This window comes from Oreochromis niloticus, unplaced genomic scaffold (assembly GCF_001858045.2).
Source record: "Oreochromis niloticus isolate F11D_XX unplaced genomic scaffold, O_niloticus_UMD_NMBU tig00001669_pilon, whole genome shotgun sequence".
In the NCBI taxonomy this organism is placed as follows: domain Eukaryota; kingdom Metazoa; phylum Chordata; class Actinopteri; order Cichliformes; family Cichlidae; genus Oreochromis; species Oreochromis niloticus.
The window spans coordinates 124,455-145,215 of NW_020327445.1; the positions used below are offsets into that span (position 1 = coordinate 124,455).

The 20,761-nt window shown below is 42.4% G+C and overlaps 1 protein-coding gene across 1 annotated transcript in view; it reads right to left on the minus strand.

The window, feature by feature from the left end:
- LOC106097555 (protein NLRC3-like) overlaps positions 1–11,047 on the minus strand; it is a 48,850-nt gene extending 37,803 nt beyond the window's left edge. Inside the window, exon 1 of the mRNA XM_025904448.1 lies at positions 10,968–11,047. The gene's annotated coding sequence lies outside the window, so the exon portion shown is untranslated. The remainder of the gene's footprint in view (positions 1–10,967) is intronic.
- Positions 11,048–20,761: the final 9,714 nt, after the last annotated feature.

Consider the following 20,761-nt stretch of genomic DNA (forward strand, 5'->3'; position numbering starts at 1 on the left):
ATTTGTGTTGTTTTCTTATTTTAATAGAGGGAGTTTTATCAAACATGCACATGTCTAAGGGGGTCCATCATTTTTGTAACAGTGCACTTAGAAAAACCTGTCAGGTGATTTTGTTTTGTGTTTTGATGAGCTAATAATCAGCTCTCTTCTTCTCATTTTTGTTCTAAGCAGGCCTGCAAAAGAGTGAATAACAGCGCTGACAAAAGTCTCAGGACAACAAAGATAAGGTGACCTTCTCCAGATTACAATGGGCAGAGGAGAAGGCTAAGTCTCTATCTAAAAGGATTGCCGCAAGCCAATCCAGTCCAAAAGCAGAAAGAACTATTTTCCTAAAAACAAAATAAAACAAATGAATGAGCACATGTTGCTGAGAGTGAAGACTGATTATTTGCGAGATAGTCTCCACTGTCAGCAATACCTGATGTTAATGCATGTGAGTGAATGTGTGTAAATGGATGGTGACTGGACGGACGAGGCAGACCATAGGTTGGACCGACTGGACACTGAGATAAAGACTGGACTAAGGTTAGACAGATGACTGATGACTGTTCTGTTTTAAGTTTCCTTTCTTATAACACAGGTTGGATCATAAGTGGGGAAAAACTGAGTATGAAATGTGAAGTTCTGGTTAACACACAGGTTTTTGTTTCTAGGAAGTTCCAAGGAATGCAGGCTGTGGATGGAGCCAAGAAAAGATTTGACATGATGATTAATTTGATTTCATTCCTTAAACACAGGTTTGAAGGGCCGGAGCATGTATACCTAATATGATATGACTAACCTTTTTCTTTTAATTTCCTAAGCTCGAGTGAAGGATTTTGAGTTTGTAACACATAAGATGTGTCACAAAAGGGGGAGTTACAGGATTTAAGGTTTAATTTGAAATGGGTTTTAGGATTACTCGATGACGTTTGGGGTTTTTGATAATTTAGATATGGTAAAATTGAGGCAGAAATTGTGTTGTCGTTCTTTTTGATCTGTTTTTATGCTCAGATGGTGATGGTTTATATCTTACCCTGGGTGTGTTTAACAAGGCTAACAGTGTTGCTCACACACATGAAGGGCATGGAGATTAAGTAAAGTTAATATGAAGGACAGAGCCCAGAACATGATATGGTGAAACAACTTTGAATGATTAAAGGAACCTTAGATGAACACAGTAGATTAGTGAGGTTTAGCAGAGAGAGGCTTTTTGTTTTCTATCCTTTACAGGAGAAGATTTCAGGACCACAGCAACCATAGGGGGGCGAGAATCCTGGAAGCCCCAGACCGAACGGAATCAACCAGAGAAAGGAGAAAAACAGAGCACAAAGACACCTAGTTGTTTATTTTACAAAGAAGATCAAAAGCTTGTTAGACATAGGATATAATGGAAGCATAAAAGGGATGAGAGGAAATTTACATAACATAGAAATCCTGCAACAATTCGTAAATTGCCCAAAACACAGTGTTCAGACCGGATATGCACTACCCGTTAAAGGGGGTGAAAAAAATCAGGCCTAAGTTTGAAAAATGAAATGGGGTAACTCCATAGAGGATGTTTCCAAAGGTTGAGAAAATAATCTAGGACCTTTTACTAGGAGAAAGCTAATGGTATCTTTTACACTTTACAGTGTGCACTGAGGGAAGTCAGGAATAGTTTAAATTAGGATTGAAAAAATTAAACTAGGTGAAAAGGGGGTGTAGCAAGTAGATTTAGGGCAGCTCACAGCCTGGCGTAAACGCAAGGTGCTGTCACACAGCTTAAGTTATTTGTTTGATTTATTTTTAAACATTGAAAACATACAACCCATTGAGGAGACGGATAGGGTTGGGGAATTGAAAGGTTTTGTTTGTTTAGCATAATTTCTTTTGTTATATTTTAGCTTTAACAGGGAACATGCCTCTCTGGAGCTTCTCTCCTGATGCTACCCTGCTAAAGACCCTCATCCATAGAGACTATGTCAGCTCCCAAACAGACAGCAACAAACCACATCTAGCAATAAACAACTTAAACATCAATAGTAACAAAGCAAGAACAATACAGAATCCACATTTGAACCGAAGAATAAAACAGTGAAATGTGGATTATTAAATATTAGGTCTCTCTCTTCAAAGCCTCTGTTAGCTCACGCCAAGCGGTCGCAGCAGATGGCTGCCCGTACCTGAGCGTTGTTACGACCCCCTCTGCTAGGCGTCAGGGGAGGAGTAACATACACAAGCCCCGAACAACAAACTGAGTAAAGAAGGGGTTTAATAACAAACGTTAAACAGAAAACCGACAGGGCTGTTCAACAGACCGCTGGGCAAACAATTAATACACAATAAAAGAACAGGCAAGAATAAAACTAAGGATTAACTAAGGTAGGCTGGCGGGACACAAAATAAAAGCTAAGGGTTAACTAAGGTGAGCCAGCAAACACAAGACTCTTATAAAACTAAGGTCGGCTGAATATCAGAGGTTACAAACACAGTTCAAATCAAACAAGACTCTAGTAAAACTAGGGTCAGTTGTATACCAGGTTCAACACAGCAAACAGGTTTTTAACACACGAGCTTCACATGCAAAGCAGACAAGGAGGACACTGCATGTTCACTTCAGAGCAGCAGTTCCCCCTAGAGTGAAGGATCATCAGCCTTTTATCCTCCCAGGTGCAGACAATCAGCCAGTCAGTTGGTCCGTCATGTTCAAGGCTCCTGCAGCAGCCAATGGTGTGAGCGGTCTGGCACACTCTGATCTGCATGTAGTTGAGGCGGGCATAGGTCCGGGGCCAGCCAATCCCCCGTGAGTCCTGGAACACTGTGATTTCCATAGAGGAAGGCGGGGCCACCTGAGGCCAGAGGCCGTAACACCCCTCCCCTTAAAATACCAACTATGTTGGGCAGAAGCAGACATTACAGAGTGTGAACAAAAAACAAAGAACAAACACAGCAATACATGTTTACAACCGGGACAGACCATCAGCTAAAACATTTTCAGACCCCTTTTTGTGGTGAATGCTTAAGTTGTATTCCTGCAACAACAGAGCCCAGCGCATAAGGCGCTGGTTATGATTAAACATGCGAGCAAGGAACACGAGTGGGTTGTGGTCAGTGTACACAACAAGAGGTAACATGCTGGACCCCAGGTATACATGAAAGTGCTGAAGAGCCAACAACAAAGCCAGGGTCTCCTTTTCAATGGTGGAGTAGTTTAACTGATTTTTATTGAACTTGCGGGAAAAGTAACAAACGGGGTGGTCCAAACCCTGCAAGTCTTCTTGCAACAGCACTGCCCCAGCCCCAACAGCACTGGCATCAACCTCAAGCTTGAATGGTCGCGTCAAATCAGGTGCAGCTAACACAGGAGTGTGGCAGAGGAGGGCTTTCGCACCTGTTTTGATCTTGCCACGTTTCAGTGGCGTCTGCGGTTGGGAGTGCAAATTACATAATCAGTCTCCCCTCTCTTTTCACAGACTTTGGAGACATGTGTTGCACTTTTATCCCTAATAATACTGCCCCAGATGGCTCAGTAACCCGAGCTCTGGAGGGCTTGAAAACTTTGTCTAAAATTATGCATGAACACTCAGGTATCGAAAATCTGCTGGCGCCCTGGATGACATCTGTGTTTGGACAATGGAAAGGTGTGGCTATGTCAGTGATGTTTTCTTTGACTGTACTTTTGGGAATACTGGTCATCGGTGGTTGTTGTATCATTCCTTGTGTCAGAGGATTGTTGGTAAAAGTAATGGCGAGGGTTGCGAACCCTGGCTGGGTTTCATCTACCAGATGAACTTAGAACCCATAGAGTGGGGCAGGGAGTGATACAACATGTAGTGTGGTGACATTCCTTGTTGGAATGTCAAAAGAGGGAATGTTGGGATTTAGAGATTCTTTTATTGCTCCCATATACTCTGCCTTATGATAAATGCATTAATAACATGTTCTACAGTATTATTTTATCGGTAATATTGTTTACAGGGTTCATATTGCATTGAATATGTTTGTCATCACATTCATTCTATTCATTTTATACACATTGCATATCTGTGCTTGTTTAGAGTTGATGTTCTATCCAAGAGGGTTTTAAGCTTCACTGGTGAGAGTGTCCAGGTAATACATGTTGAGGGAAGATGAGAACATAGCAGGTTAATTGCATGCATGCTTACAATACACATAAATCTAGTAGCAGGCCTGAGCGAAGGCCCAAGTGTCTTCTGCTTCTTATTTGAGACCTGCGCCAATTCAGTCTACTTAGTGATTGAGGACGAGGGTCCATTATTAGCCCTTAGAGGCCCTGAAGCTTGAAGTTATTACCTTAAAAGGAAGGTGTTATCAAAAAGAGAAGTTATATGTCTGTTTATAGTTATTAGAGATGTACAAGATGTACCCTTGTCTGTAAACAATGACTGTACATAATGTATTTTTGACCTGTATTGACGCATATGTGGGGGTGTGATCCTCTATGCTATAAAACCAGAACTCAGTGTATTTTTGTCAGAGCAAATAAGCCATATGCTGATGATTGTTCTCCGTTGTCAATAAACTCATCGTTTGATTGCACTTTTCTGGAGCCTCCGTCGTTTGTTGTCTGGTCTGCAGTTGATCGATTTCGCTTCAATATCCAACTGTGACAAACATTGTTCTGCATACAGGGTCAAACGATGTGTCCATACAACAGTCGGAGGTTCTGAAACGGGACTTTACTGGATTATTAAATACTGTAAACTCTCTGAATGCAGCTGTATTCATCAGTTGGCCTGTACCGCCTGTCAGAGGAGGAGACGAGAGATTCAGCAGGTTGTTTGCACTGAATAAATGGCTCATATCAGCATGTGCTGACCACTCAGTGCATTTTATCAACAACTTTAATATTTTTTGGGAACGCAGGCATCTGTTTAAAGCAAATGGACTTAATTTTAACAAGTCTGGGGTGAAACTGTTCACCTCCAACTGGTTTTATTCCATACGTCATCCATCTGTGCTTGGTGCCAAGGCTGAGATAAACGAGGAGTTATCTCATAAAGAGGAACAAACAGTACTGCAAGAACAGACAAAGCCCAGCAGAAACCTTGAAGAGGAGCTCCATCTGCCCCCACCCGGGAAGAGCCTCAGAAACGAGAGATGTCTGAGGCAAGAAGAGGGGTCCCTACTCGCCTCCAACTCTCTCAACAACACCAACGACCAGGACCAGGGACCACAACCTTCCCCAGTCCCCCAAACCCCTGACAGGCCTTCACCCTCCTCCTCCTCCCTTTCTCCCTCCTCCCCACACCTGAAATTCACTGAGGAGATGATGGAGTGGGTCAATGCTGGGCTCAGATCAACCCCCGGCCCAATCCCTTTTTGTCCCCCATAAACCCCCACCAGAGCAGCCAAAGGTTCGCCATCGAGCCCCGCCCTCAACAGAGCAATCGAAGTTACATTGCCCAGCCTCGCCCCCTTAGTTCCTCCTTACCACCTTCATGCTCTGTCTCCGCAGTCTGATGTGTGATGTGTGGAGGGTCCGGGCTGCGAGGATTATGGCAGTGGTGACTTTTCCCAGGAGAAGCTGGGACCCTGTTTATTAGAAGGTTTTAAAATTTCTGTACTTTTAGGTGACAGAAGGAGACATGTGGCCTGGTCAAAACACAGAGAGCTGCACTCTAAAAGATCTTTAAATATAGTAAACATACCTTGTGTGCCACAGACTGCTCCCAAACACGAGGGGGCAAATAATACCTCTAAAACACTTAAGTTAGCTTTATTAAACGTTAGATCTTTAGCTGGGAAAACATTTTTAATTAATGATCTAATCACCGAGCACAGCCTTGATTTTATGTTTTTAACTGAAACTTGGTTGGACCAAAGTAACAGTGGAGCTGTTCTCATCGAGTCGACCCCTCCTAACTACAGTTTTATCAGTGAGGCCAGGGTGAGCAGGAGAGGAGGAGAGGTTGCCGTCTTATTTAATGACTCATTTCAATGTAAGCAGCTATCTCCTGGAAGTTTTCAGTCTTTTGAATATGTGGCTTCACAGCTGAAGGCCCCATCCAAAGTTGTGTTTCTTAATGTTTACAGGCCTCCCAAACACTGCACAGACTTTTTCAATGACCTCAGTGAACTGCTGTCTGTGATCTGTGTTGATTTCGACTGTGTAATTATTGTTGGGGATTTTAACATCCATGTGGACAACCCTCAGGACAAAGGGACTAAAGACCTGAGTAACACTCTGGGCAACTTTGGGCTGACTCAGCATGTAACAGAGGCCACACATAATAGAGGACACACTCTTGACCTACTGATCTCCAAGGGCCTGAGCATTTCAAAGGTTACTGTGTCTGATGTGGGCCTGTCTGATCATTACTGTGTTTTCTTTAAAAGTAAAATCTCAGCCCACACAAATATGTCAACAGCAGTGATCACAAAACGGTGTATAACTGAACACAGTAGTGAGATCTTTAACCGGGTCTTCCCATTAACACCTGACCTGTCCAGAGGTTCAGTCAATGAGCTCGTCAATAGCTTCAATGCTAAAATGTTAAATGTAATGGACACTATTGCTCCCATTAAGGTGAAGGTTATCTCTGGAAGGACGAAGTCTCCATGGAGAAACTCCACACTGGTGAAAAATGAAAAAAGAGAGTGTAGGAAAGCTGAGCGCAGATGGAGAAAAACAAACCTCCAGGTTCATTATGACATCTATAAAGAGAAACTTCACAATTATAATTTACAACTGAGGAGTGCAAGGAGGTCCTACTTCTCTGACATCATCACCAAAAACAGTCATAACGCTCGGGTCTTATTTTCTACAGTTGACAGGCTAACAAACCCTCCTGTGTCAGTGGCAGCTGAACTTCATTCGACCATGGCCTGCAATGACTTTGCCAAATTCTTCACAGAAAAAATCCAAAAGATTAGACAAGCAATTGGTACATCAACAGCAGATCCAGGATATGTACTGTGTCCACCGAAAAACTGTTTAAACACCATCAAACAGTTTCACCCTATTTACAGCAAAGACCTGGAGGACATCTTAGGTCAACTGAACTCCTCCTCTTGCTGTTTAGATGTCCTGCCAACAAGTTTTTTCAAAAAGGTCACAAAGACTTTGGAGTCAGACCTGTTACAGATCGTCAACTTTTCTTTAATGTCAGGTGTGTTTCCAGAATCACTAAAAACTGCTGTAATTAAACCTATACTGAAAAAGGACAATCTTGACAAGACACAAATGAACAACTACAGGCCAATCTCAAATCTCCCATTTTTAAGTAAGATTATTGAAAAAGCAGTTTCTCAACAGCTCAATTACTTCTTAAAACAGAATAACTGCTATGATGCCTTCCAGTCAGGTTTTAGACAGAACCACAGCACTGAAACCGCTCTGACCAAAGTGTTTAATGACATATGTCTGAACACAGACAGTGGAACAATGTCAGTCTTAGTTTTACTGGATCTCAGTGCAGCATTTGATACAGTTGACCACAACATATTACTCAAACGACTGGAGAACTGGGCAGGTCTTTCAGGAACTGTACTAAACTGGTTCAAAACATACTTAGAAAACAGGAAATACTTTGTATCAATAGGTAACTTCACATCTGAGCAGACGAGTATCACATGTGGAGTTCCCCAAGGTTCCATCTTGGGACCCCTTCTGTTCAACATTTACATGCTCCCACTGGCACAGATTATAAAGAACAACAAAATAAACTATCACAGCTATGCAGATGACACACAGATATATATCACAATGTCACCAGGAGACCGAGGCCCTGTACAGGCTCTTGGTAAATGCATTGAGGAAATTAATGACTGGCTGTGCCACAATTTTCTCCAGCTAAACAAAAATAAAACTGAGGTAATAGTCTTTGGTGCCAAAGAAAAACGATTACAGGTCACCAGAGAACTTCAATCTATACACCTAAAAACCACAAACCAGGCAAGAAATTTGGGTGTAGTGATGGATGCAGACCTAAACTTAGAAAAACACATTAAGACAATAACAAAATCAGCTTACTATCACCTCAAGAATATTTCAAGGATAAAAGATCTGATGTCTCAACAGGACCTGGAAAAACTAGTCCATGCATTCATCTTTAGTAGGCTTGATTACTGTAACAGCATCTTTACAGGGCTACCTAAAAAATCAGTCAGACAACTACAGCTCATTCAGAACTCTGCTGCTAGAGTCCTCACTAAGACCAAAAAAGTGGACCACATCAGTCCAGCTCTGAGGTCTTTACACTGGCTGCCTGTCCGTCAGAGGATAGACTTTAAAGTTCTGATGCTAGTCTATAAAGCTCTGAATGGTTTAGGACCAAAATACATCAGTGACCTCCTGACCCAGTATGAACCTTCCAGATCTCTCAGGTCATCTGGATCCGGTTTTTTATCAGTTCACAGAGTCAGAACCAGACACGGAGAAGCTGCATTCAGCTTTTATGCTCCTTATATCTGGAACAAACTCCCAGAAAGCCTCAGATCAGCTGAAACACTCAGTTTATTTAAATCCAGGTTGAAGACTCACCTATTCTCAGCTGCATTTGAATAAAGCACCAAATCCACACTTAAGTTTAAATTTCAAAACCTACTTTTTAACTACTGATTTTATGTACTGTTCTGATTTTATCTACTGTTCTGATTTTATCTACTGTTTTGATTTTTGATTTTATATACTGTTTTGTTTGTTTGTTTGTTTGCTTGCTTGTCTTAATCAATTTTAAATCATGCTTTTTATCTATTTTGTTTTTAATGTCTCTGTAAAGCACTTTGAATCACCTTGTTGTTGAATTGTGCTATATAAATAAACTTGCCTTGCCTTGCCTTGCCTAATGATTTGGCAAAGTGATTCCAGTACTGGGATTAAAACACAAGGTTAAACTTGTCACACAACACAAACACTGCACTTTTTCTCCACAGACCCTGTTACGAAAGTGGAAAAAACATCCATATTGACACCTCTGCCACAAACTGAAAAACATTGTTTCCCTTTTTTTTTTAGGCATCACATCATTGTGAAAACACTTCAAAACTGTGATTTTAGTGAAAGAAGGAAAATTCCACCATCTTCCCACATTGTGCTGATCCTTGTCTGATGAGGACACGACTGGGATACAGCCTGGAGTACAACAAGTCCAGCATAATCATAAACATCATCCAGGAACATAAAAACAACTTTCAGAAAAATGAGGAGAAATAAATCTTTATATCAGCCATTGACGTCTCACACATGGGTCCTCTGTCAGAATACAGGAAAATCCGGACATTTGTATCAATCTCGAAAATCCCCCCGCACGCCCCGGATAGGACGTGAAAAGTGGGCATGTCTGGGGAAAAGAGGACTGTTGGTCACCCTAGTCAAAAATATAAGTTCTGAAATGTGTGGTATCCAGAAAAACCTCTGAACCTAAGCTAAAATCTGATATGAACCATTTCTACAACATCAAAACACAGCTAAAACAAGCCATGACAGAAATGCACAGCAGCGCAAATGCACTAGAACAGAAATTGACTTACTATCCCGATTTCCTCCGTTATCTTTGCTGGGAGCTGATAGCCTCATGATGATCAGCAGTTACTAAGGCTAACTAGATCCCAAAGCGCAAGTGCATCTTTTCAGATGAACTGCTAAAGAAATTTCCCTTGTACTGACCATAACTGGACTGGCCATCGGGCATACCGGGCATTTGTTCGTTTTTACGGGCTGATGGTTTTGTTGCTGTTGTTGTTGTTTTTGTAACAGTATAAACAGTGAAAGGTGGTGGATTGGCCATATGCTGGCCGATGTGTAAAATAACGAAATAACACCAGGATCCTTTTCTATGTAGCTGACAGCTGGTAACCGTGCAGGGGCGGGTCTAGCAAAGTTTTTGCCAGGGGGGCAGATAGGGCATTAACAGGGAGAGGGGGTCTCAAAGAAATACTTTTCTTTCTTATTCTCATTTAAAATGTCTAGCTTTTCATAAATAATTATATGAATCATGCATATACCAACAAGACAGTGTTTATGGCTTTATGGCTTTTCCTATAATACCTGGTGGGCCGGTCTCTAGTCAAAATGCCCTGGTCAATTTTTTGTCCCAGTCCAGCCCTCATACAACCCAGTACTGGTAATTTTTCTTATGCCGATGAGGCATTATTTCTGTACCATTATTTAATTCCAGAGGTTTTTAAGTTATTTTTTTTTTTGCACTTATTGACTTGTAAAAGCCTATATGACATATTTTATTTCTAAAATTATTAACCGCACAGAGAAGGCAATTTTTAAATATGTTAAATATGTTTCTTTATGCAAGTTCTTCATGACTAAGCTAAGTGTCCTCTTTTTTGGAAATCAAAATATGGTCACCCTATTTTTCACCCCATGTAATAACCGATTAAACAAGATCACCTCCCTTTTGCCCCTATTTTTTGGGGTGTGGGTGTTTAAGAAATGAGTTTAGTGAGATTTTCATCCAGACAATAAAAAGTTGTTTCAGTGATTCAGAGACAAAATAGGGACTCCACGACAACTACCTCAGAAATAAACCTCTTCTTTGTTTCTCTGTTTGATACAATGAAATTAATAAAAATGCTACATCTGGAACATGGAGGCAAATGTAATCAAATCTAAACCAGTGAACCTGAAAACCAGGTAACCACCAAGACCAAGCTGATTGCTTACAGAGTTCATACTCTAACTGCTAGCTGCTATGCTAGCTAAGCTACCTTATGTTAAAGGTCAGACTAAAGAAATAAGCTGATGCTGCTGAGAGTGACGTCACAGTCTAGCAGCATTTAGTTATTCAGCATTATATTTAATCCTTATCATCTGCTCCTCTCACCTCTGTTTACCTCAGACAACAAGAACATTTAGCCAACAGTTTATTAGCTTTAGTGAAATTATGAACAGGCATCAGCGCGGTCACCTCCTTTAGTGCTGGAGCAGCAGGAACACCTTTTAATCTGAAATCTCCTTTTCTCTTTAAAACACAGTGACAGCAGGCTGAGTGAAAGACAAAAAACTTATTTAAAAGCCAAATATTTACCGGCTTTACTTCCTGATCCAGGATTCAAAGATGATCAGCAGTTCTCCCATTACTGTGAACTATGGAGCAGCAGATTTGTGCTGACACTGACATCAGGGAAGTGAAACTTTGAGCAGGAAAGGAGGCGTTTGTGGGGAAACTGGGATGAAGCAAAAGCAGAAATGGAGTCTGGACTTTAGAAACATGAATCATTGGAGGCTTTCTGTCCTGTTACTGAGTGCAGCATTAAAATGATGTTTCTATTGTAGTGACACTTTAACCTGGTTCCACTGCCGATCACAGAAACACTCAGTGTGTTAGTGGAAGTTGTTTTAAACTGAGCCGTGTCATTAATCCAATCTGAAGTGAACAGTTTACTGCAGAGCAGGAAGCCTCTTCATGACAAACTCATGTTACACTTTATCAGCGCCATGTTTTGTTCTTCTACTTGTTTTAACTGGAAACTTTAACTTCCTGTCTCACTACAGTGAATAACTGCTCCTCTTTAATGATTTGTTTGGAGCTAATTTTACGCATTCATTTAGATAAAATCAGTTCAAACGTGTTTGCATGAAATGCATCAATATTCTATAAATATACAATTTTCCACTGATTCTATAAATGCTTTCTCTGCAGAAAAAGAGCCGATGAACAAACTGCAGCTGATTGTTTCCACGCAGCAGACTGGATTTATTCCAGCTCACAGCTCCATTACAGCCATTTTAAATTCAAACACTTTCATCAGCCTGAATTTCAAACACTTTCATCAGTTAAACACTGAGTCACAGTCAGCTGACTGCTCCTGTAGATCGGGTAAAAACGCAGCTACAGCAATGTCGAAGATTTGAACATTAGTTAGCTCAAACTGAGCCAAATAGCCTCATCCTGTTCCAACATGACTGTGCACCAGTGAAGAAAGTCCATAGAGACAAGGATGAAAGAGTTTGGTGTGGAAGAACATCTCTGGGATGAATTAGAGTGGAGACTTTGAGCCAGGACTCTTCATCCAACGCCAGTGTTTGATCTCACACTTGCTCTTCTGGAAGAGTTAAAAAAAAATTCCATAAACACTCCAAATCTTGTGGAAATCCTTTCTGGAGGAGGTGAAGCTGTTACAGCTGCAAAGGTTGGGCAGACATCACATTAAGATGGATTAAGAACAGTATGTTATTCAAGTTCATTTTCGTATGTCATAAAAAAAAAAAAAAAGACCTCCTTAAACTCATGTTAAAATGTTAAATAGAAAAAAGATGTTCATAGGTTGAAAAAAAAAAAAAAAAAAAAAAAAGGTTTTGCGCTCACTGACCTATTTAGATGTTATTAAGGCTTAATAAAGCTTTAATAATAATAATAAACTAATAATGGTTGTCAAAAAGCCAGTGGCAGGTGATGGTAATATTTTAGGAAGTCCATAAGAGCAACAAATAACACTGTACTAACAACAACCAGCTGACGTCAGGAAAAATGTTTCAAACCTGTCAGTCCAACAAACTTTACCCTGTTTTCATATTTTTATTGTTGTGCATTATTTCAAAGCTAGCGGTTTTGTGAACTACAGAAGTTGAACTTTACCCCGAGGAAACCTACCAACAGCAGCATGCATGTTTGCCTCTTCGAGTGTTTGTACATCATGTTGTCTGAGCATTGCTGACCAAATTGTCAGTTAGTAAAACCTGAGTGACGTTGTCATGGTTAGCTGTGTGGCAGGCAGGCAGAAGTGGTGGCCCCAAAACTCTAAACAGAGGTGCTGGAGGACTGGACATAACAAACACAGCAAGTTGAGGTCAAAGGAGTTTGCAAAGAAAAGCGTCTGGACTTCTTTAAGTTGCTTGAAGACGTTTCACCTCTCATCCGAGAAGCTTCTTCAGTTAGAACTGAAGAAGCTTCTTCAGTTCTAACTGAAGAAGCTCCTTCAGTTCTTCAGTTCTCTCTGACACGACAGAGAGCACAGGAAAACACAGGGCTTAACCAGACTAGAGTCCACTGAGACCGTTCAGGAGGCCGACTGGGGGGCCAACAACACAGGAGTCCAAGCAGTTCAGGTGGCCGAGCCGGAAGCCAGTGACAAAGACAACACGGGTCTGTAGGCCGACTGTGGGGAAGGCAGCGGCGGCGAGGAAGCAGTTCAGGTGACCGACCGTGCTGACGGCAGTGGCGGCACCCGAGGAGGTTGGGAGGCCGACCACGGGGAAGGCTGCGGCGACGACGAGGCAGTTCAGGTGACCGACCGTGCTGACGGCAGTGGCGGCACCCGAGCAGGTCCGGAGGCCGGCCGCATGGAAGGCAGTGGCAGTGGCGACCTCGTTCAGGGGGCCGCCCTCGACGGTGATGACGTCCCGCCGGAGGCCTGGAAAGTGGCTGGCAGAGGTGAGGTGATCCAGGCCGAGCTGGATCAGACGGTGCTGTAGCAACCGCAGGACCAGGCGAGGATGATGACGACGGGGCTGCCGCAGGCGAGGATGATGACGATGACGAGGGTGATGCACTAGACGGCGGTGCGGAAACAGTAGATGATGGAGCTGTAGGCGACAGTGATGGCTAACTAGTCCCATGGTCTGAAGAAACTGAAAAAGTGTCTTTTTCACTCACTGCAACCGGCTGTTCAGGAGTACCAGCATCTGGCTGCGGAGAGGAGTGCTGGTGACGTGGACGCCATTTCCTTCCAGGAGAGGGAATGCAGGCGATGGAAGAAGTGGGAGATGGTGTAGAGGTGAATACCTGCTCCTCCTCCTCCGACCACATCGTGGCCAGCAAAGAGGCAGGTGAATGGTGATCCAGTTGAAGTGTGGAGGGGGTGACAGAAACACTTCCCCAAATGTTGCTGTTGCTGCTGCATGGTGGCGAGCGGAGTCTGCTGTGGCTGATGCTGCTTTGATGTGGAACGTCGGGAGCAGATAAAATCTGCTAGCTCCTGAGCTTGTAGTGTGTCCCGGACTCGATGCAGCTCTTTAAGCAGGCTCGTTACCTCCGGGAGCTGACAAAAATGAGGGTTTCCCTCCAGAATTGCCTCAACGGCGTTTATCCCTACAACCCTTGCCTTCTTGTCCGAGGTGTGGGATATCAGCTTCATCAGGCCCTGGATGCGGGCCAGGTCGTTCTCCCGGGAAGAGTCCGCTGGGTCCATGTACTGGTCGTATCGTTCTGTCATGGTTGGCTGTGTGGCAGGCAAGCAGAAGTGGTGGACCCAAAATGCAGGACTCTCGGAGACGAGATTTAAACCTAAAATGCAGCTTTATTGCTGGACAAAACTATTCATAAAATAAAACTCAGAAAAGAAAAAACAAAACAAGACTCTAAACAGAGGTGCTGGAGGACTGGACATAAGAAACACACAGCAAGTTGCGGGTACGACACGACAGAGAGCACAGGAAAACACAAGGCTTATATACACAGGGCAGTAATCAGGGAATGGGCAAGAGGAGGGAGACACAGCTGGGAGAAATTAGGCTAACGAGATCGGGGAGAAGTAAAACTGAACACACTGACATGAGACATGAACTTTCAAAGTAAAACAAGAAACGAGAAACAAGACGCGGACTGAGAAACATGGACTTTACACAGAGGGACACATGGGCAGAGAAGACTAAGCACAGAACTAAACCTATACTAAACATGAGGGCAAGAGAACAAAACCTAAACCAGAATGATAATAATACTCAACACAGGATAGCTAAAGAATCAGATAAAATAAATATAATGCACATAATCTAGAAAACACCAAAATACAAGAAACCGAAAAAGCTGGGTCAAAATGACCCAGAACCGTGACAGACGTTGTAGTGGATTTTTGTATGACATGTATACCTATAAATCTAACATGATGGATTTTTGTACCTATATATCTATCTGAATATATATATTCTAACTTTCATGTGGAGTTTTAGGCATGCAGTGGTTCACACACACGCACACACCCACACAAACACACACACACACCCACAAGTCATGCAGCACACTCATGAGGCATATCTTCACTGTCCTGTACACACACACACACTATAAACCTACACTGGAGTGTTTTATTTTTATGTTATGCATTTAACTCATATATTTGATGTAGTTAGGCCAAGTATTATTCACATTAATATCATAATTATCTTTTATAAACTATGCTATCTGCTGTACTAATGTGTGACCTTTGACCATGTTGTGACCTATTGTCAGAGGGTAAAGCAAAGGGTTAACCTAGGGGTGTCACTTTGGACCGGGCGTTCAGCCAGCGCCCGGTGTGAACTCTGGCCGGCATTTGACCCTGCACCTGCTCCTGGGTGCGTGGGAAAGTTACTCAGCAGCAGGAGGTGGGACTACTGTTACCTTTAAAAGGGGGCCGGGGACAGCCCTCTGGGCTTTTTCCTGCTGTCTGTCCGTGGGGTTGGTCCCTACCTGCATGCGCTTATTGCGAACACCCTAGGGGAGCTTTGCTTTTCCTTCTGTTTTGCTGAGCTACACTGTTCAATAAAACAGCTGGCATAGAACTTTGTTCCTCTCCTGTAATTTTTGTGTTTTTGACTTTAATTGGAATTGGGAAGCTGAGATCTACCTATTGCTAATCTGAAGAATTACTCTCCATTGTGGCAACTACAACATAGAAGTTTGAAGTAGTCTGGTTCACTGTGGTTAGTGTTCATGTGACACTTACACTGACTGCTCAGCAGTTTTTGCTGATACCCACATATTTCTTAAGAGGGAAAGAAAAAAACAAAAAAAAGGAAACAGTGTTTTTACCACAGACCTGATCAGCTGATCACGACTGCATCATGAACAAAATCTCCATTATTCTGATGTGTTTTCAGTTTAGTTGATAAGTGAATTTTAAGATCATTGCTTTCAGCAGAGTAACATGATTCAACTATAACTCCAAGTGTCAACACGCAACGATGGAACCATGACGTGATGCTGCAGATCTTTCAGTTTCAGAGTTATCGTAAGACAACAGAATATGCATGTAATCAGTCATGTGAGAGCAGCTCGTCAAAGGGACGTCTCCTGCTGACATTAAGTGTGAGGAAATGTTGTTGTGAAACAGGAAGCACAGCAGAGACAAACCAGTTAAATGAAGTCAGGGGACAGGCTCCATCATGATTCTCAGCATTAGGCTGATCTCAGACTCACTGGTCTCTGGTTTGTGGTGGGTCAGTTCCCCATCTGGAAGTGCTGATCTCTGTCCTCTGTCTGTCCATCTGTGTTGTTTTACTCAACCTGCTGTCACTGCTCATCCAGCCACTAGGTGTCCTCAGACTCTCCTCCTGCTCTCAGTCACCTTACTCCCACAGCGCCCTCGCCTGTTTTCACTTCCCTGCTTTTCCTCAGAGAATTTAAAGCTGCCATCTTGTTCTTGTTTCTTCTTGATGTTCAGCAATTTCTTCTGGTTTTCAAATCTTCTGGGATCCTCAGGCTGGGAATTCCAGTCATGATATCTTGAGCGCAAAGGCCAGATCACCTTTAGTGACTAAACAAGTGTTTGGGAGCACTAACGAGGCCACGCCCGAAGATCTGAGGCAGCGAGCGGCTCATGGAGTCAGCGTCTCTGGCATGAGCCTGATCATCACCAGCCATTCCCATGTTATTACGGTGTATCCATATAAATGGCCCACACTGTAGATCTACTGCTGTTCACTGTTTGTGTCAATATGGAGAAATATGAAAGACAAACACAGCACATACAGAGAAATGTAGACAGAATGTGCAGCCAGTGCAGTAAATGGTCTAAATATCAGCTCTTTAGAAAATGATCCTGATGAACATGAAACTAACATCCAATGAGAAACACAGCTTCCTTGTTTCATGTCCAATAACAATAAATGAAGAGCTAATAAAGAGCTATTCTATTGTAAAATGCTGAGATGATTATTAGACAGAACCCAGCGGCTCACCAAAAGCCTGCATTGCAAATCTATATGAAAGTAATCTATGCTCATATATGGCAAAATCCTTTAAGTGTCACTGTGTTTTTCATCTGTGCTCTTGTTGGTTGGACAAGTTTGTAAGTGACAAAGAGCTCAGTGGACTTTGCATCCATCAAATCCTGTTAGATGTTTGTTTTTCCTTCACAGCTTTGTGATGAAGGCTAAAGAACAGAGATATGAACTATTGCCAATATGAATCCTGATGCATGACGTGGGCACAGACCCACCAAAGCAACACTCAGCTCACCTCATTCCAGGCGCTTGTCTGCTGGAGACCATGAGCCTTGTTAGTCACACATTAGCACCGTGGTAGGAAACAGCCTCCATCATTTCATTAGATCTGAATTTGGACTGTTTCCCTCTGGATGAGAACCAAGTCTGTCAAATCTATTGATCCAACACAAACTATCAAACACATTGGCTCACAGTCAGATTGGCTTTGTATGGATGGTGTAACAGGGGCTGGGAAAGGATGCTGAAAGCTGAATATAATACAGAACAATAACAGGACATATAATCATGTAGAAACATGATCTTCAACAGGCACACTTCTATTATTCATGATCACAAAGAACTTGTGCAGCCCTGATATCAGCCCTAATATATGAGTGTGTTTGCCCAAAGATTGAAACAGCATCAACATGACAGCTGTAAGAAATCTTCTCTCAGCCTTGTTTGGCAGAAGATCCCTGCAACAAAGATTGTAGCTGAAAGATGACGTGTGTAAAGTTTGTCTTTGGGAGGGTTGAGGCTGTTTTTAGACCTTTGATAGTTTCAATCCAGTTCTGAAAGACAGAAATAAAAACAACATCATTAAGATCAGATCATGGAGCTGTTTCCTGCCTTGTTTCTAGCTTCACATTACAAGACTTTACTACAATAAAGATGCTAACATGTATCTGTAGCAACAACATCATTGAATCTAGAACAACTGGAGCCAAACCAGTGGCTCTGCTGGGATCACTGGTGAGCCAACACTTCCTTGTTGGATGCAGATTTCAGGGCTTCCTGTTGCTCCTCCGTTATAACTGTTCTCTCTTCTCAACACATGATGACACAAAGGAATCAGCAGTGATGAAGATGATGCTGAAGCACACATGTCACACATATAACAGAGCAGTGCAGTTACACACACCTCTGCTTGACATTAGGCCTCAAACAAAGACACAAAACACTAACTTGACTCTAAATAGAAGAAACTGGCAGCTTTTTCTGTTCTGTGCTTATATTTGACACACATGCTTCTCTTTGTGCAAACACACATCGCACTATAAGGGTAACCTAGCACACAATGATTGGACAGCACAGTGATGATGCTGGGAGATCCTATACGAAGCAACACAGAAACACTGAGAACTTTAAACATTGATTATATTGAGATAAGCAGCCGACCCAGTCTAGATAAAGGCGAGCAGCTGGGACCGCTGCTGCACCAAAAACAGGTTTCAGTGTGTGTGTGTGTGTGTGATGTCTTTACTTATACTGGTCAATAGACTTTAGTCAACACATGATTGAAAGGTGTTACACATGAAATAAAAACAGTGTTTCATCTTTATTCCTCTGAAGCAGCTGCATTATAACCAATCTGCTCCTTTGTGGCCTTTAAAACAGCTTAAATAACTGTTGTTATATTTGTTTCTGCTCCTCTTGGACAGACGACTCTTGAAAAGACATTTTTGAATTTCAATGTGACTTTAACTGGATAAATATGGGATATATAAACGTCCCTCTGCAACAAACTGATTCCAGCTTCGACCTCATGATAGGAATGTTTTTGTGGCTCAAGATGACCTGATATCTTTCATGATGGAGACATTTGACACATGTTTCACATATTATAGACCAACAAGTTATTCATAGCAGTTTAAATACGGGGAGTCACTTTTGGGCCCAGCAGATAAAACAGAGCCAATATTTCCTTCTTTATTTAAGTGACGTGTGTCACAGATGTGACCTAGTAAAGTGTAGCTGAACATTAGTAACGTTATTAACACTCTCAGCTCGTCCTTGTTCCAGACCTGAAGATCCTCTTCTTTCATTCAGCAGCAGCTTCAGGTCTCTGATGGTCCAGGGCTTGTTGTTGGGAAACAGCCCTGCTGGGATGATGGTGTCCTCACAGAAACAGTCAGTGATGCTGTTGATCTCCATCACAGAGCACGTCCCAGTCTGCAGTCTCAGTCCTGCAGGGCCTCGCTGGCTTCCTGACTCCACCCAGTCAACAACAGGAAGTGTTTGCAGGAACAAAGTGAGGCTGTGGTCAAACAGGAGTTTTTATCTCCTGGCTCTGACTCTCACTGCGGCCCTGCTGCTGTGTCAACATGTGTTTGTGCTAAACAATGATGGAAAGTGTTATAAATGACTTGTTGGCCTCTGATCTGTCACAAACAGCTGAAACGTGTCTCTCATGAGTCACATGAAGGTTTCTGACAGAAAGGACAAAAAGTAGCTGCAGTCAGTTTGTGTCATTTTTATATTTATTCATCTGGGAGAAAAATCTGAGGACATTAAAATGTGTTTTTCAACAGAGACAAGAACATAAATATAACGTCACAGGTAAATGAACATATTTCAAGTAAACAGCTGGACTGATCAGGTCCAAACACAGAGTGATCAACAAACAGCTGTCATATCTTTATATATAAGCTCTTTATAAATGCTGTTCACTGCAGTCTGTTTCCTAATAATGTCAAACTGTTAGAAACACAGAAACATCAGAATCGTCTTTGTTCACATAAACCTGTCTGGGATCCTTTGTTGTTCTTTTGATGCAGAGTTACATTATAAATATAAAGAGTTATTTCAGAGTCTCATCAGTTTTCCTGCATGTCTTTATTGAACACATCAGCAGGGCTGAAGCTCTCATGTTAAACACACACTGATCTATGGACACGTTCATGTGTTTCTAACAGAACCAGGCTGTTATCAGCTGCACTAACATGATGTCACACACACTGAATGTAACAGTGACAGTTTACATCATCACACAATCAGCTGTGATTGTTTCACTGTCATCAAACTAGTCAACAGGAAGTAGAATCAATAGAAACCAATGATTTACTGACAGCATGTCTGATGGAAATCAGTGCAGATTATGTATGAAGTATAACTGCACACAGTAACTGTGTTACAATAAGGACTTAACAGCGCACTCTGCTGGAGTGTTTCAGTACTGCGTTAACTAGAATACACCACCTCCTCCTCCTCCTCACACCACCTGCTACAGCTCTACTCTTCTATGACTACAGTCATCCACAGCACTGATGTGAGGTCACATGGTTCATATGTAAGGAGCACATAGACGTCCTAGCAGCTGACCTCAGGTCAGTTTAATGACTGTGAGCAGCAGCTGTGTTCTTGTCACTGTGACAGGGAGACACTCTCAGACACAGCGCTCATGTCAGCTTGTTCTCATGCAGGAGGATCAGGAGCTCCATGTTTGTCTTCATGTTTGAATCATGATGTGTTTGTGCCATCAGAGTCTGTCATGAGTACTCAGGGTTTCACAGCAGCTCTTCTGGATGCTGACGAGGACTCCAACCTCATGTTTCACCTCTCTGAGCTTCTGATGTCTGTGAACACTCGTGTTTCTTCTCTGGGCTCATCTGGACAAAAACACCTTTCTGTGTTTGGCTCCAGCCTCATTCTGACTGACAGGAAGTGTGTTATCCATGAGCTTCTTTGTTTCCTGCTGTGTTTCCTGTCTGTGGACAAACACGAGTGTTTCAGCTGAGGACTTGGTTCCTTCCACCTGTCCATACAGGACATCACGCTGTCTTTTCTCTTTAAATGCAGCTCCAGGTCCTTCCACGTGCTGCTCTGTATTTGTGCAGTTTGTAGTGTGTCCTGGGAAACGTAGCACACATGGTGTTCTTCTGGTGTTTCCTCCTTTCACTGAGTGTGAAACACTGA